Below are 15723 nucleotides of genomic sequence, written 5' to 3'. Positions count from 1 at the left end.
GTATCAATTTTTGCAAACGTTACTAGAACCTGTGCAGGGAGTAGGTTATTTCCCGTTTCACGAGAACGATGAGGTTGTAAAACCGGAAGATGCTCGCCCCAACTCTATTATGATTTTCGACGATGTGGCTTGTGAAAAGCAGGATAATATCAGAGCATACTTCAGCATGGGCAGGCATTGCGATATCGATAGCTTTTATCTAAGTCAAACGTACGCGCGCATTCCAAAACACCTAGTGCGTGACAATGCAAACTTATTGGTGCTATTTCGGCAGGATGATATGAATCTGAAACATATCTACAACGATCATGTGAACACGGACATGACGTATCAGCAATTTAAAGACTTGTGCTCGGCATGCTGGAATGATGACAATTACAGTTTTACCGTAATTGACAAGGATAGTGAAATCAATGGGGGGCGATATAGGAAGGGGTTTGACTGCTTTATAAGCATAAACTAACATGAACTTGCACAGTTTCGTTGCAACAATCGAGCCTGCAACATGGAGAGTGCCAAGATTCGTAAGCATAGCGATACATTGAGTGAAATATCAAAAGCATCCGATGTCATACGGCTGAAGCATAAGATGCTCAAGTTGGACAAGGACACGACCGAACAGGTTATGGAAGAGGTATTCAAGCCTTTAGTAACACCGCTGCAAAAATTGGTGGATACTTCAAAGCTGCAGCAGCAGCATATTAAACGTGAAATTAAAACGGAACTACCGGATGTGACAATGAAAAAAGAAGAGGAAAAAGATGACGAGAGTGCCGGGGATGATGATGATGATGATGATGAAGGAATTTCATGGATGCAAATGATAAAACACTGAAGTTTGGTGAAATTTCTACTACAAGTACACCGGTGAAGAAAACAACGGATTCCACAGCACAATATTTGAAAATGTTCAGCTCAAGTGAAAAGAGGGATTTGGATACTACATACGGCGTTCGAAAGTTGACAAGCGGTATGATGATTGGTGATACACCGATCAATTTCACTGATAATCTGGTCAATGTGGGGAATAAAAGTTATGAGAGAACACCTGGATTACTCGAATTACTGTTTAAAAAATCACCCGATGCATCGGTTGTAAATGACGCGGACAAGAATAATTATATAAAAACTGTAACGACGACAAATGCGCATCGAAAACGTTACCAAGCCGATGGAAGTCTTTGAGATGATTTAAAAAGTGCAAAGTATAGAAATTTCATTGCACAACACGTTGGCTCGCCGAAAAAATCAGGTAAAGGCTTACCCGACTATAAGATTGCGCGAAAGGAGGGGCAAGATGTCGATTACGTCCAATGGGATGATCCAAATGAAATTGTAGATCGTCTCCGGCTGCTTATGGCGTCACAGGCTGCAGGCAATACCAGCCATTCCAACGAAATAGTCTCCATTATTGAGGAGTTGCGTGAGGCTTGAATCGTTTATTAGCGGCGTGTAAACATAAAATCATCATTTGTTCAGTGACCGTCCAGTAATGAGCATAGACATATTCGGGCGACACTTGGAGCGTGGTGGGGGTAAAAAATTTATTCGAGGGCCTCCGGGTGTTGGATTCAAAACCACCAGCGACAATCAGTATGATTTGGACGGTAAACGATTGTGTAACATAGCTGATCCGCAGCAGTCCACCGACGCCGTTTCCTTAAAAGTTCTCAATACTGCTTTACAGTCTATGGCTGTGGATATTGTGGATACTTCTCAATCAAATTTTGAGAGTTTCGCGCATAATCACAACGAGGAGTTGAAACAGCTACGCATAAATAACAAAATCATTGAAAATACGTTGAATCGCATCAAACATATTGGGGAGCAGGCAACACCAACGTTGGGACAGACCAGCAGGGAATTAGTATCGATTGAGGAACCAGGGTGGTTGGACAGCAATTCGAAAAATTGATAGGTGAAGAGTTGGGAACAATGAAGACTGCAATAGCCGCCGAACTTCACAGACAGGCTCGACGCAACTATCCGCGCCGATTCGTAGATGTACGCGGACTGGATGAGACCTGGCAAGCTGATCTCGTCGATATGACCGCATACAGCTCGTGCAACAAGGGATACAAATACCTACTAACAATCATCGATATATTTTCCAAGTACGCGTGGGCGGTGCCGATAAAGTCCAAGAGTGGGAAAGATGTTGCCGCTGCCATGAAATCTGTACTGATCCAGAGTCGTATACCTACACATCTGCACGTTGATCGAGGCAAAGAATTTTACAACAGCGAATTCAAAGCCCTCGTGAAGCATCACAATATCAACATGTATTCGACATTTAGCAACTTAAAGGCGTCGATATGCGAACGTTTCAATCGAACATTGAAGAATAAAATGTGGAAGCGGTTTACTCTCCAAGGATCGTACGAGTGGATTAATATTTTGGATGATTTAATGAAGTCCTACAACAACACCAAACATCGCACGATTCGGATGAAACCGGTGGATGTTAGCACGGAGAATGAAAAACAGCTGTATCGTAGCGTGTACAAGCCTCGGCAAATCAAACGAAGTGATCGAGCGCGGAAATTCAGTGTAGGCGATCGAGTTCGAATCAGCAAGTACAAGAATGTATTCGAAAAAGGCTGTACACCCAATTGGACGACAGAAATATTCACCGTGAGTGAGGTGAAAAATACCAATCCACCCACCTACAAACTTACCGATTATCAAGATCATCCCATTGAGGGGGGCTTCTACGAGGAAGAGCTCGCCAAAGTGAAATATCCCAACGACTACCTTGTGGAGAAAGTATTACGCAAGCGGGGAAATCTGTTCTATGTGAAGTGGTTGGGTTTTGATAGTTCGCACAATAGTTGGATAAATAAAACAGACATGTAACATAATTTGTATGTATTTTCCGAATTACAATAAAAGATTTTGAATATACAAATATTTCCACATTTTATCTCCTTTGTGCGTACATGTGCCATACTCTGTGATACAAAAATAATAATAATAATAATAATAATAATAATGATAACGATAACGATAACGATAACGATAACGATAACGATAACGATAACGATAACGATAACGATAACGATAACGATAACGATAACGATAACGATAACGATAACGATAACGATAACGATAACGATAACGATAACGATAACGATAACGATAACGATAACGATAACGATAACGATAACGATAACGATAACGATAACGATAACGATAACGATAACGATAACGATAACGATAACGATAACGATAACGATAACGATAACGATAACGATAACGATAACGATAACGATAACGATAACGATAACGATAACGATAACGATAACGATAACGATAACGATAACGATAACGATAACGATAACGATAACGATAACGATAACGATAACGATAACGATAACGATAACGATAACGATAACGATAACGATAACGATAACGATAACGATAACGATAACGATAACGATAACGATAACGATAACGATAACGATAACGATAACGATAACGATAACGATAACGATAACGATAACGATAACGATAACGATAACGATAACGATAACGATAACGATAACGATAACGATAACGATAACGATAACGATAACGATAACGATAACGATAACGATAACGATAACGATAACGATAACGATAACGATAACGATAACGATAACGATAACGATAACGATAACGATAACGATAACGATAACGATAACGATAACGATAACGATAACGATAACGATAACGATAACGATAACGATAACGATAACGATAACGATAACGATAACGATAACGATAACGATAACGATAACGATAACGATAACGATAACGATAACGATAACGATAACGATAACGATAACGATAACGATAACGATAACGATAACGATAACGATAACGATAACGATAACGATAACGATAACGATAACGATAACGATAACGATAACGATAACGATAACGATAACGATAACGATAACGATAACGATAACGATAACGATAACGATAACGATAATGATAATAATAATAACAATAATGATAATATGCAATTTTGCCATACGATGATTACACATTTTATTTTTTGGAAAACTTTTTTTCATTTTCTGAAAACTTTTTTTCGTTTTCTGAAAACTTTTTTTCATTTTCTGAAAACTTTTTTTCATTTTCTGAAAACTTTTTTTACGTGTTAATCAAATGGGAAAAAAGTTTTCTGAAAACTATTTTTCATTTTCTGAAAAGTTTTTTTCGTTTCCTGAAAATTTTTTTTCATTTTCTGAAAACTTTTCTCGTGGTGAACAAATGAATATGAATAATTGCTTGATATATTAATAATAAATAAATAAACAATTGTTGAGTATATGAATTCGCATTTTGAAACTTCAAATCCATTAAATATCGTATTGATCATGAAACGTTTTCGCCCGATGGTGGATCGTTCGAGGCGTCAAACATCAAATATTTACATCAATTCTATGTCTGCAGTTTATCCTATAGCTATTGGGGGGCTGGGACAAATCCCCAAGGTACGGTGTCGGTCTGTCCGGGTATCAATTGCCGCTTGTCATCCTGCCAACTCAGAGCCAATTTTTTTTGTACGATCGTGCTAACTTCGTGTTTTTTGCTGTGTATTAAACACTGTGGAAGAGTCAACTCTCGGTAAGTCGTCAGACAGCGCTTATAATCATCAAACGTGATGCTATTTATCGATGAATTTCTTACACCCTTGGCACGCTTACTCACTTTTACGCCACTGTCATATTTTTCCCCATCCTCACCCATCGTAGTAAATGTGTACAGCTTTGCTCGCAGTCCCACAAACTCTGTCATAATTTTACCATTATTTTCATCCTTCATTAGCCCTAGTTGTTTTTTGTTTTTAAGGGGAATACCATACACATTGTCGGGCGGATAGTCAGAGGTGTCAAACATTGTATCTACATCACGTTTGATGATATCGTAGATATTAGGCACATTGAATTGATAAATAAGGCTGTCTGTGTCGGTATACATCAATTTAGCCTGTTTATTCGAAAAGTTGGTTTTAATATAATTATAGTGGAAATCGTAGAGAAAGATTTTTGACAGATCTAGAATTGATGCGCCGACGTAAATAGGTTTGGTGAAGTGAACTTTGACACGATTCATTTCAATGATAACCATATCACTGTCAAATACGGTGCAGCTGTCAAAGTTTGCTCGGGCAATAAGCGTTCTCGCACCACCTTTTCCCTCCCATTTTGTAACCAATTTAACATCTTTATGATTTCGCACATTCTCCATAGTCTTGCCGAACACAGCGTTATTCATGAGTTTGTAAAAGTTTTTCTCAAATTCATTCCTAGATTGCTTACGCATGTCTGTATTGAGCGTGATGTAAGGCTCGAGCCATGGAGATTGCGCAAACTTCAAAATTCTATGCACTTTCGTTAATTTCAATCCTAAACTCAAACACTGTTTCAAATTTCTATAGTGCAATATATACTTTGTTTTGGGGTGAAGGGTGGTCGCGAGTTTGGCATTTTTACTACCTGGAGGAGTAAAATGTTCGGGACAAAGAGGTAAGTCTTTGTGATCCTCGTGGAGTTCTACAGGGTAGTCCAAATCTACCTCCAGAAAGTAACCGATCGGCGAATCGTCCGGAAGGTTCGTTATATCGATGTGCTGATACTCCCACTCGAACGAACCGATTGGTAAATGCACGCTCATAGCTGCACCGTACAGGTTATTCACGTCAAAATACATGAGATACGATTCCGCTTTGTTTGGATCAAATTCTGTTCCCATGAATCTATTATTGGCCCGAGCGTGTCGATTAGAACATTGCGCTACGCCGCCTCGAATGGCTCTTTCAATAAATAACACCATTTCAGGGTTGTCTAAAAGTTGCAAATTTACATTAGTATGCTTGAGCATCGCGTCAAAAGCAAGCCCCGGTGCAGTGTAGTAGTGCAACGGATCTAAATTGTATATTTTGAAGCAGCTAGCGCGGAAATTTTCGAAAATATCGGCAAGCAAAAGAACATCGGTCTTTAAATATAAATCTGAGTAGCTCCCCAATGACTCTAAATGGAATTCCCTCCAAACAGTTTTCACGTGCTCGTAATCGGTGTCTGAAATATTTGCATCGCAGAGGTGCGAGTAGAAATGCTTCTCTGCAGGTAATCGCGGTTCATCGAGTTTCCCCCAACAATCGACGTATTCATAGGGAAAAACGCCTTTGCGGGTCATCAAACTGAACTGAGTCGGGTTATTATAAAATTTGCGTGTTATGTGTTTATCGGTATCGGTCAAATATGTGGAAAGTTTATCGATGCTGCTAGCCATAAATCGGAACGAATCGATGAATCTCAAGTGCATCATTGTTCCATCGACGCGTTTCGTGAAGGATATATATTTTTTCTTATTTATGGGTAGCAGTGTAATTTTACCAGGAAAAGTTGACGCGAGGGATTTTATTAAAAAGTGAGAATCGTAACCGGACAAATTGTGGAAAACTATTGGAATTGTGTGCGTCTCTCTGAAATTCAAATTACACCGATTATGAGCAGGACCACGATATTTACCCGTGAAGTGACAGTGATCGTAACACTTTTTCTCCTCAGGGGTAAACGGTTTTTCACAAATATAACAATTCTTTGCGCGCATGTGACGATCGCGTTGCACTTGGGTAAGAGACTTCATCGGAATTATGTTTTTGATGCGTGACTCTACTTGAATTGATAAATCTTTAAGCTGTTTCATAAACCAATCTATGCAATCGACACCGCGTTTACCGTGGAACTCTGATAAAGTCTCATCGTACGCGCAATGTACATAGTACGCTACACTGTGCGGGATATGCTTTTGAATTTCACAAGTCTTATGAGTTTCAAATTCATCCACAGGTTCAGGGATTAATATACATTCGAGATCGGCGTATACGACAAACGGAACGGTGCCTTTGTTTTGAAAATTTGAAAATACTAAATCTTTACACTTGGGAAACTCCATGCGTACTTTATTTAGCGTAATACAATCTTGTCGATGATTGTCGTAGGCATGTTTCACGCTAAAGTGGCACAAACAATTGTCACATAACAACAGCTGGCCATTATGATCAGACAATTGTTTGCTCACCAATCGGGAAAGATCTTTAATCCAAGCAAAATGGAATCTCGGTGCAAACTCGCCAGTCATATCGTCTTCCGGATTACTCTCAACCATTAGAAGATGGATCGTGTCAGTGTTTACGCTATGCAAATTTTTACTCAAATAAATTGGCACGATGACGCTTTTATTTGATTTTGCATGATGCGAAAAAGTTTGAGATTCTATTCCATATACATTGATGCGCAAATTATTTAATCTCTCAAGCTTTTTCACATTATGTAGAGTAGCAGGGAATTTGACACCTGTACAGTCCAACTCGGAAATATATCGATGATAACGGCTAGTCCTTTCAGTGTGGGTGTTGACTGGGTGGAGGGCTGCTATGACGGACCAGAGAAGACATCTTTCGTCCTCGTTCCTCACGTTCACCACCGCTCTCTTCCGTTGAATGTCTTGGGGCAGCTCGACGAATGTTGAAGCCCCCGCGGCGAGAGGCTGGTAGCGATTGATATTTACAGCGATGTTAAGGATCTCAATCACACTCCAGCCGGAATCGCGTTGCTCGAAATCTTCCACCTTTGACTGCAGATCACCCCGTGCACGTATAAACCAACCATTTATATCGCTTGATGGGAGGAGAATCGCCACGTTGGAGGTGTTGAAACTCTTAACTTCGGCGGAGATCTCTTCGTGCTTGGCATTTTCAAAGGGCATAGCCGGATAAGCAGGTCGAATCGGCCCCCGCTGAATTTTTTGTCGGTACTTCAGGGATCAATTTGGACCCAAATGAAAATAATTCAGTGAAAATTTCAGCTATTAATCTTAAACGGTTTCCGAGTAATTGAAAAAAAAACCTATTTTTTAGTATTTATTTTTTTTTTAATAGTAAAATTAAAATTTTTTTTTGCTGATTTTTTTTTAAATACTTACGAGTAAAAGCTGTGAAAAATTTTTTTTTTTATGATTTCTAGACTAATAGCCGATTTTTAAACTAAAAAACAAAATTACAATTATTTTTTTTTATGCCTATTTTAAAACATGCAATCACCAAATTTGGACAGAATACGTCTTTTATACCCCTCTGTACTCAGGAATTTTTTCAATTTTTTTGGTTTGGTGCAACGTCATGAAAAAAATTAAAAACCAATTTTTTGTTAATTATTTTATATTTCAACTGCTTAGAACACTACTTACAACTAATTATAAAATGTATTTATTCATAAAAATATTCATCAAAAACGTAAGTGGTCATCAAAATATTTGTTAATATTTTCGTCAATCTTCATCACTGTCTTCATTAATAACTACACAGCGCCCGGTATTATTGAAAATGCGACTTAATTGCATATTTTACTGACAGGATCATACCAGCTTTCTCAAGCAGTGTCATACTTAGCTGAGATGATGGATGAAGATAATAATATAAGCCTTCAGTACGTAAGATCGGCTGAAAACTTTCTTAGATTTCAAGTAAGATCTCGGCATATTAATGCAAAAACATATCGCTGCTTCATTGAGTATCATCGTGGCAAAAATGGAGTTGACGGAATTTCTCGATATTGCTGTGATTGTGCCAACGGTCGGCGTACAGTTGGTTGTTGTTCGCATGTAGCAGCTATTATTTATTACCTATCACATGCTAGATATTTATCGAGAATTGTAAGACCAGCAGAAATTTTAAGTCGCATTTTCAATAATACCGGGCGCTGTGTAGTTATTAATGAAGACAGTGATGAAGATTGACGAAAATATTAACAAATATTTTGATGACCACTTACGTTTTTGACGAATATTTTAATGAATAAATACATTTTATAATTAGTTGTAAGTAGTGTTCTAAGCAGTTGAAATATAAAATAATTAACAAAAAATTGGTTTTTAATTTTTTTCATGACGTTGCACCAAACCAAAAAAATTGAAAAAATTCCTGAGTACAGAGGGGTATAAAAGACGTATTCTGTCCAAATTTGGTGATTGCATGTTTTAAAATAGGCATAAAAAAAAATAATTGTAATTTTGTTTTTTAGTTTAAAAATCGGCTATTAGTCTAGAAATCATAAAAAAAAATTTTTTCACAGCTTTTACTCGTAAGTATTTAAAAAAAAATCAGCAAAAAAAATTTTTAATTTTACTATTAAAAAAAAAATAAATACTAAAAAATAGGTTTTTTTTCAATTTCTCGGAAACCGTTTAAGATTAATAGCTGAAATTTTCACTGAATTATTTTCATTTGGGTCCAAATTGATCCCTGAAGTACCGACAAAAAATTCAGCGGGGGCCGATTCGACCTGCTTATCCGGCTATGCCCTTTGCACGATAATATGAGGTTAACCTTCACAAAGGCGTCCAAATTTTTATGACGGAGATTTGTGATAACCCCCGTTCTGATTCGGCGGGCAAAAGCGCTATCCACGTCGTCCCATTGCACACCCGCAGGAGTATCGATATTTCCACCCGTCACCACTGTGCGCTGCTGCAACTGCTTGATCTTCGTCACCCAAGATTGCAGGAGTGCGATCGTATGTTGGATCCGTATTTTCGCACCAACGGTTGTTCCTCGTTGCATGGAAATATCGCGCAGAACTTGGATATTTGCAATTCCAATATCAGTCCAATGATTGATGACAGCGTCATTCTCTTTTCCGGGTGGTTGCTCTCTCAGCAAATTGTACGTCCCCTCCATCTGCTCCGCAAGTCCCATATACGCTTCGACTGCCATGACTTTGACGTTGATATAAGCTGAACTTTGTATAACTTTTTTGACTTGCACGTATTGTGTAAGACTGACGAGTCTGCATCGGATGTGTTGAGCTTATATGTATATAGACCGATAGATCGCAAGAATTTGGGAACGGTGCGCACCGCGTTCTGCGCATATCGGAGGATAAAATGACGTCAGAGACGACTGGGCCCACCCTTTACCCATCCCACCATCCCTAAATTTTTGGGTTTTATTGCCCTCCCGACTCTGCAGAGATGATGAAATTCATGTAAAAAATGACGTCAGTGGCGACGGGGTCCGCAGTCCCCCTCCCACCATCCCTAAATTTTTGGGTTTTATGAGTCGTTAAGCAGCGTGGGCCATGTGGTGGGAAAAATCGGTCAACGAAAAGCGGGTGGCGAACAGTGTTTGGTGTGACAAAAATCTTATCTTGCCCGCTCTTCACCGGATGGTATGTGCACATGTAGTTTTGAGGTTTTACGACTCTTCACAGCGAGCAAGTCCGAGCCTGCACATCCCCAACCATATTAGCGTGGGGTATGCAACGGAAAGCTGGCGAGCTCTTGAGAAAATTTTCTCCTAGCTTATACCGCCTCCCCCGCGTCACTCTTTCGTCTCTATGTCACGTGGTGCATGCTCTACGAATGATTGGCCGGCTGGGTTTTGCTCGGTGGAGGGCGGGTGCGAGTCCTTTAGTATTAATTCGAACAGTGGTTTGAAAACTTCTCTGGTAATTTTGAAAAATCCTTCGTGTCAAAACAGGCGTTTTTGATAAAGTGAGCTGTGAGAAAGAAAAAAAAAAAATCGGTGTTCATTGGAAAAATCTCAAGACTTCAACGAGCTTATATTTTTTGTGAGTACTTTATAGAATACACATATATATGTATATGGTGCTACGCCAATCCTCTTACGATACTGTGAATGTTGATTTGAATTCCGTAATGATTATCGCATTTGATTAGTATGTTAACAAAAGTTTTTTCCGATTTGTTTTAACTTTTCTGTATTCCCTATCATCGTATCCATAAAAATTCTGGAAAAATTCTAGAATCATATCGAAAAAATATGAACGGACAGGAAAGGGGGCCATCAGACTCCCCACCCCATTCACCACCACGATCGCCGACATATAAGCGGGTGTGCAGAGGGGCGGCTTATTATGAGGAGGATGATGAGGATGAATTGACTGATAGTGATGCTGATACGCTAATTATCAACCCCGAGCGATGTATTGACGATAGTGTTGGTGATGATCATCGCGAGTTTGAACATAATTTGGCTCGCGAGCATCATCTCGAATCATCATCATCATCGAGTGATGTGGAGGATGAGGAGGAGGAGGAGGAGGAGGAGGAAGCAGAGGTGTAGGGTGTTTGGAATGGCGGTGATGATAATGACGCACGCTTTCAATTCGGTTTACTTCTGGATCAGATTGATGAAATCCGTGAAATCCTGGGAGACATAGATAGGGCTGACGATGATGGTTATTTTTCGGACGAGGATTGGTGAGTAGCACTACATTAAAATAAAATTCTAGTATCTTCCACACCTTCTCCGTATCACTCATTTTGAATAGGTGGAAACTTTTTTGAATTGGAGATTTATCATGCATATAAATGATGAGTGCAGCAGCATCAACTTTTCTATTTCGGCTTGGTCTTTTTACAGATTTTTCATCGCGAATCAATTTTGGAAAGAAAAAAAATGTCATCTCATTCGAGTGATGATGACGACGAGTGGTCGAGCGTTGATTGGGGCGAGGATGAGGAGGCTGAGGAAGAGATAATTATAGGCTTTTCCGAAGCAACACGCGAGTTCTCGTTGGAGGAGCTTCGGGATCTCGTTGAGGATGCGCGAGCTGCTCGAGTGAGACCAAACAGCCAATATTATATAAATTACGGTGATATATGTATGCAAATAATTGTAGAAAAATGGGTGAATGAAACTATCGTAATAATTATAGATGTCGAAAATAGCGATGATGATAATGTTAACGAACAGGATAGCGATAATGATTTTATGGATTATTTCGAGGAATAAACCACGCTAAATTCATAATTATTGATTATATATTTTTCACAAGTAAATATTCATAACATTTACATTTTTTATGACGAGAATGGGTAAAAGTTATAAAGATATATATTTGTAATGTATCCTATTTCTAGATTATAATTTTATCGAATAGTAAACTTTTTTAATTCTATGTATAAGCTATGATATAATTGAGATTAATTCTATCGAATATTCTACATATAAACGCGAATATAATTGCATATATCGTAATACATTCTATTGTTATTTTGGTAAATGTTGTCCATATTATCTATACACGCGATTGCAAGCTAAACAGTCTTTAATTAGAGGATTCGGCCCATCCACGATATCGCCATCGGGTCCTGGTGTGTAATGTATGCTACATCTGCGGAACCTTGCGATGGCGTGGTCCATTTTCATATTCTCTGGTAGTTTATCCCACGCATCATTGATGGAGTTTGATGCGAACGTGCAGATAAATTCTTTGGGTAAAAAAGCTATATCCTCGGACATCATTCCCCTTAAACCGTCCAATTCTTTGTACAGACGGAAGGATTTCTCGAGGGAGCTAGTACACTCTTTCGAATACCAACTCCTTAGTCGCTGCACATTTTCAAAGGCGCAATTGTATGCCGGGATGTATTCAGAGTTGTCATCATACCAAATTGAGCCCGGCGCTGCTGCTTGCTGGAGGTTATTCGCTGGAGAGTATCCATGGTTCGCGTCGTGCCACGATGCCGCTTCCATATACCTCAATTTTTCCATTTCAGGGGGTATGATATGCAAATCTTCCATATTAATAACCCTCGTTGTACCATCGACGATCTCCGTCAGCCATGCTTTCTTCTCCGCCCCTTTGACGTATACGTAACACGCATTTTCAACCATTTTTCTCACAATCTTCGTCACATCCTCGTGAGATTTGTTGCCTGCATTCCATGATATTCCGTGGTGATTGTGCGTCAACCATACATTGGTAGCTCTACATTCAAGTGGTAGGCTTGCCAAATCATAGGGCGGCTTGAAAATGATGTAATCCAGACCCGACCCGTTTACATTCACGACTGCGACTTCCTTGGGTACAAACTTCATGTTATGACCGATAAAACATTGCACGTCTAGGATCATCGCCATGTTGAGGAGTGGGAATGTTGCGCTCGATTATATACTGACGGATTGTATGTGGAAAACTGACTATTCCAACTCCAGCACACCCGCTTTTACCCCCTCGTGGATGAATTTTGTGGAAGTAGAGGGGGATCGCATAGTTCATTTAAGGCGCATTACTGCATGAAAATTCGAACTTGTTGAATTCTCCACAAAGGTATTTCATTTGCAGACGATTTTCTCCGGCCATGCTACACATTTCAGTCAGCTGACTGGAATCTTCTTGTAGAACTCTTGCGATTCTCGGTGGTTAGAAGACGTTGTATTCTCCATCGATTGTCGCCAGAACACGTACCCCGAATTTTGTTTTGACGAGTCGTAACCCGATGACGTCATACACTCCCCCAATTTCGAGTTCCGACATCTTCTTGGTTGGCAGATTCTCCAGGCGGCTGACGTGGTTAACTTTTGCTAGATCCATCGCGTTTCGAGGTTATTTCACGAGCGAGAACAGTTCACAATGAGAATACGATGCGAACAGAGTGACGATCACGATAGACGTACGCTTTATATACCACCCACCCCCACTACAATTTTTCCATTGGACAAGTCTCGACACGCATATTGTGCGAGGAATTTTTATGGGGACCACTCCACCACTATCCCAGATTGGTTTAAGTGCATTGTCGGCACTATCTCAAAGAGCAATTTCCTGGAATTTTTTCAATAGATCTAGCAAGTTTTTACCCTATCTGATTTATGTGCGGCTTTCCGGCGCCAAACAAGTCTCGACAGGAATTATTTTGCGTGCGTGTGTGTGTGTGTGTGTGTGTGTGTGTGTGTGTGGGTGCGTGCGTGTGTCAAATCCTATGGAAATAGCCGCCGAAAATGACCGCGGGGGGGGGGGGGGGGGGGTGAGAGAGGGTGCGCCGTGAGTCGCGGGGGGGGGGGGGGGGGGTGTGAGATAGGGTGCGTCGTGAGTCGCGGGGGGGGCTAGGGGGGAGCTAGGGGGGAGCGCCGCCATCTTTGGATTAGAACTCTCATATATTCACTACTGCAGCAGTCCTCAACTTCCAGAGAAATATCCCCTGTATAAAACATTATAACTAAAGTAAAAAGTAGTTGAGATACAGTACATCTTTGCGCCTCCTCTCGCATGCGCAGAAGTATAAAATTTTCCCATTGCGTCTTTTGTCTGACTTGGCAACGTTGCATTCTAACTCAGTATCTCTTGCCCCTCAAGCATGTGTTACAGAGAAATGTATTGTTATGAAATCAATTTGAGGTTAGTTATAATTGGAGACTGAACCGTACCGTAACCTATATCCGCAAAGTTCTGACATTTATTTCAATTCGTTGGGCCTTTATGGCATTTTAAACTTCCCGCGTAGAGCAACGTTGCCAAGTCACTATTTCTCACGGGTCAGGTTATGAGAGAAAATTTGAAAATCATTAAAAGCAACAAACTTTAAGAATTATTTACAAAAAAATGAATACTGCTTGTTTATGTTTTTTTTTGAAAAAAATTACTTGTTATATCCTCAATTAATAATTCTCAGTTTTTAAAAAAAATTCTAAGAAAAGTATGGCTGTTATTAAATAAAATGCTCACTCCAACTATGGTCGGGATAGGGAATACATGTAAATTGTACGACTTTTGATTGCTAATATTGCAAAATTTAGTACCGCAAGGACTATTAAAAAAAATTCCTACGTATAAAGGACATTTCAAATTATGTGTATTTAAAAATTGAAAGATATTGTGAGAAAAGTGATTTATCACGGTACTACCTTAAATGGTGATCGAGCATCTTTTGTACGTGGCCATCATTCACTACATATTTGTAGCATTGATGATAATTTATATAAATAGTTTCATTACCAATAAAAGGTGCTATGTGATCGAGTGTCCAGTGCTGGATTATAAAACTCACCAATGCTTCTGTGAAATTTACATTTTTTAGGTCTTCATTGAAATCAGATGAACGTCTTTGATCAGGTCCCTCGATGTTGAATTATCTAACTTCCATTCCTGTCAAAGAATGTTCATTATCTTATCTTCACTATAACTTCCGCATCATTTGAACAAAACATACCCAAAATATTTTTGGAGATATTTCCGTAAGTAGCTGGAACATCCCTCATCAAATGCAGCACAAAAAATCCATCAAATATCTTCACGTTGGTGCGTTGTGGTGTGTGCAGCTCAGTTTGCTGCTCGAGTACTTTTAATAACGCTGCCTTATTTGTTTTACAAATAGATCCGTCCGTGTACTATTTTAATTTCCAGTTATAAATATTTACTATTTATTTTCATGTATCAATATTTATTGTTTACATTTTCATGTCTGCATATCAAAACATGTAAATATCAAGTAAGACGGCAGCGTCTCGACGTTAAGTTGAAATAAAATATTTTCAAAGAAAAGCGCGAGACCGCCATACTCTTATATACTCCAAAGTGACTACAAAGCCGTCAAATTTAATTTATTACATACGTTAAATGATAAATATTTACATGTTTAAATATGTTAACTTTAAATTCATAAATTTATATTATGATATATCATAAGATACAATAATCGCAGTGATCAATAATCAATTCTAATTTTTGATCCAATAACGCGTTGCGCTTAATGATAAGAAAAAAATAGACATCTTATACCGCAAACGCTGAAATTTAGTAATTCAACAGTTAATTTAATAAGTGAAATGACAAAAATTCTCCGCTTCGTATTAAGGGGCACACCTAGTGTGACAGCCTAAAAAATAGGCGATTTTTGGGAATTAAAAAAAGAAAATCTACT

General features: G+C 39.0%; 1 long non-coding RNA gene across 1 annotated transcript; it reads right to left on the bottom strand.

Annotated features, from left to right (window-relative positions):
* Positions 1-14850: 14850 nt before the first annotated feature.
* LOC124295368 lies at positions 14851-15104 on the bottom strand. The gene is made up of 2 exons (XR_006905290.1): positions 15013-15104; positions 14851-14948 (listed from the first exon to the last, which is right to left on the bottom strand). It is a non-coding gene; the product is annotated as an uncharacterized LOC124295368 (long non-coding RNA).
* Positions 15105-15723: the final 619 nt, after the last annotated feature.

Source organism: Neodiprion lecontei, chromosome 7 (assembly GCF_021901455.1).
Source record: "Neodiprion lecontei isolate iyNeoLeco1 chromosome 7, iyNeoLeco1.1, whole genome shotgun sequence".
NCBI lineage: Eukaryota > Metazoa > Arthropoda > Insecta > Hymenoptera > Diprionidae > Neodiprion > Neodiprion lecontei.
Note: the sequence above shows the minus strand (reverse complement) of the source record. Positions and strands in the feature narration are given on the sequence as shown.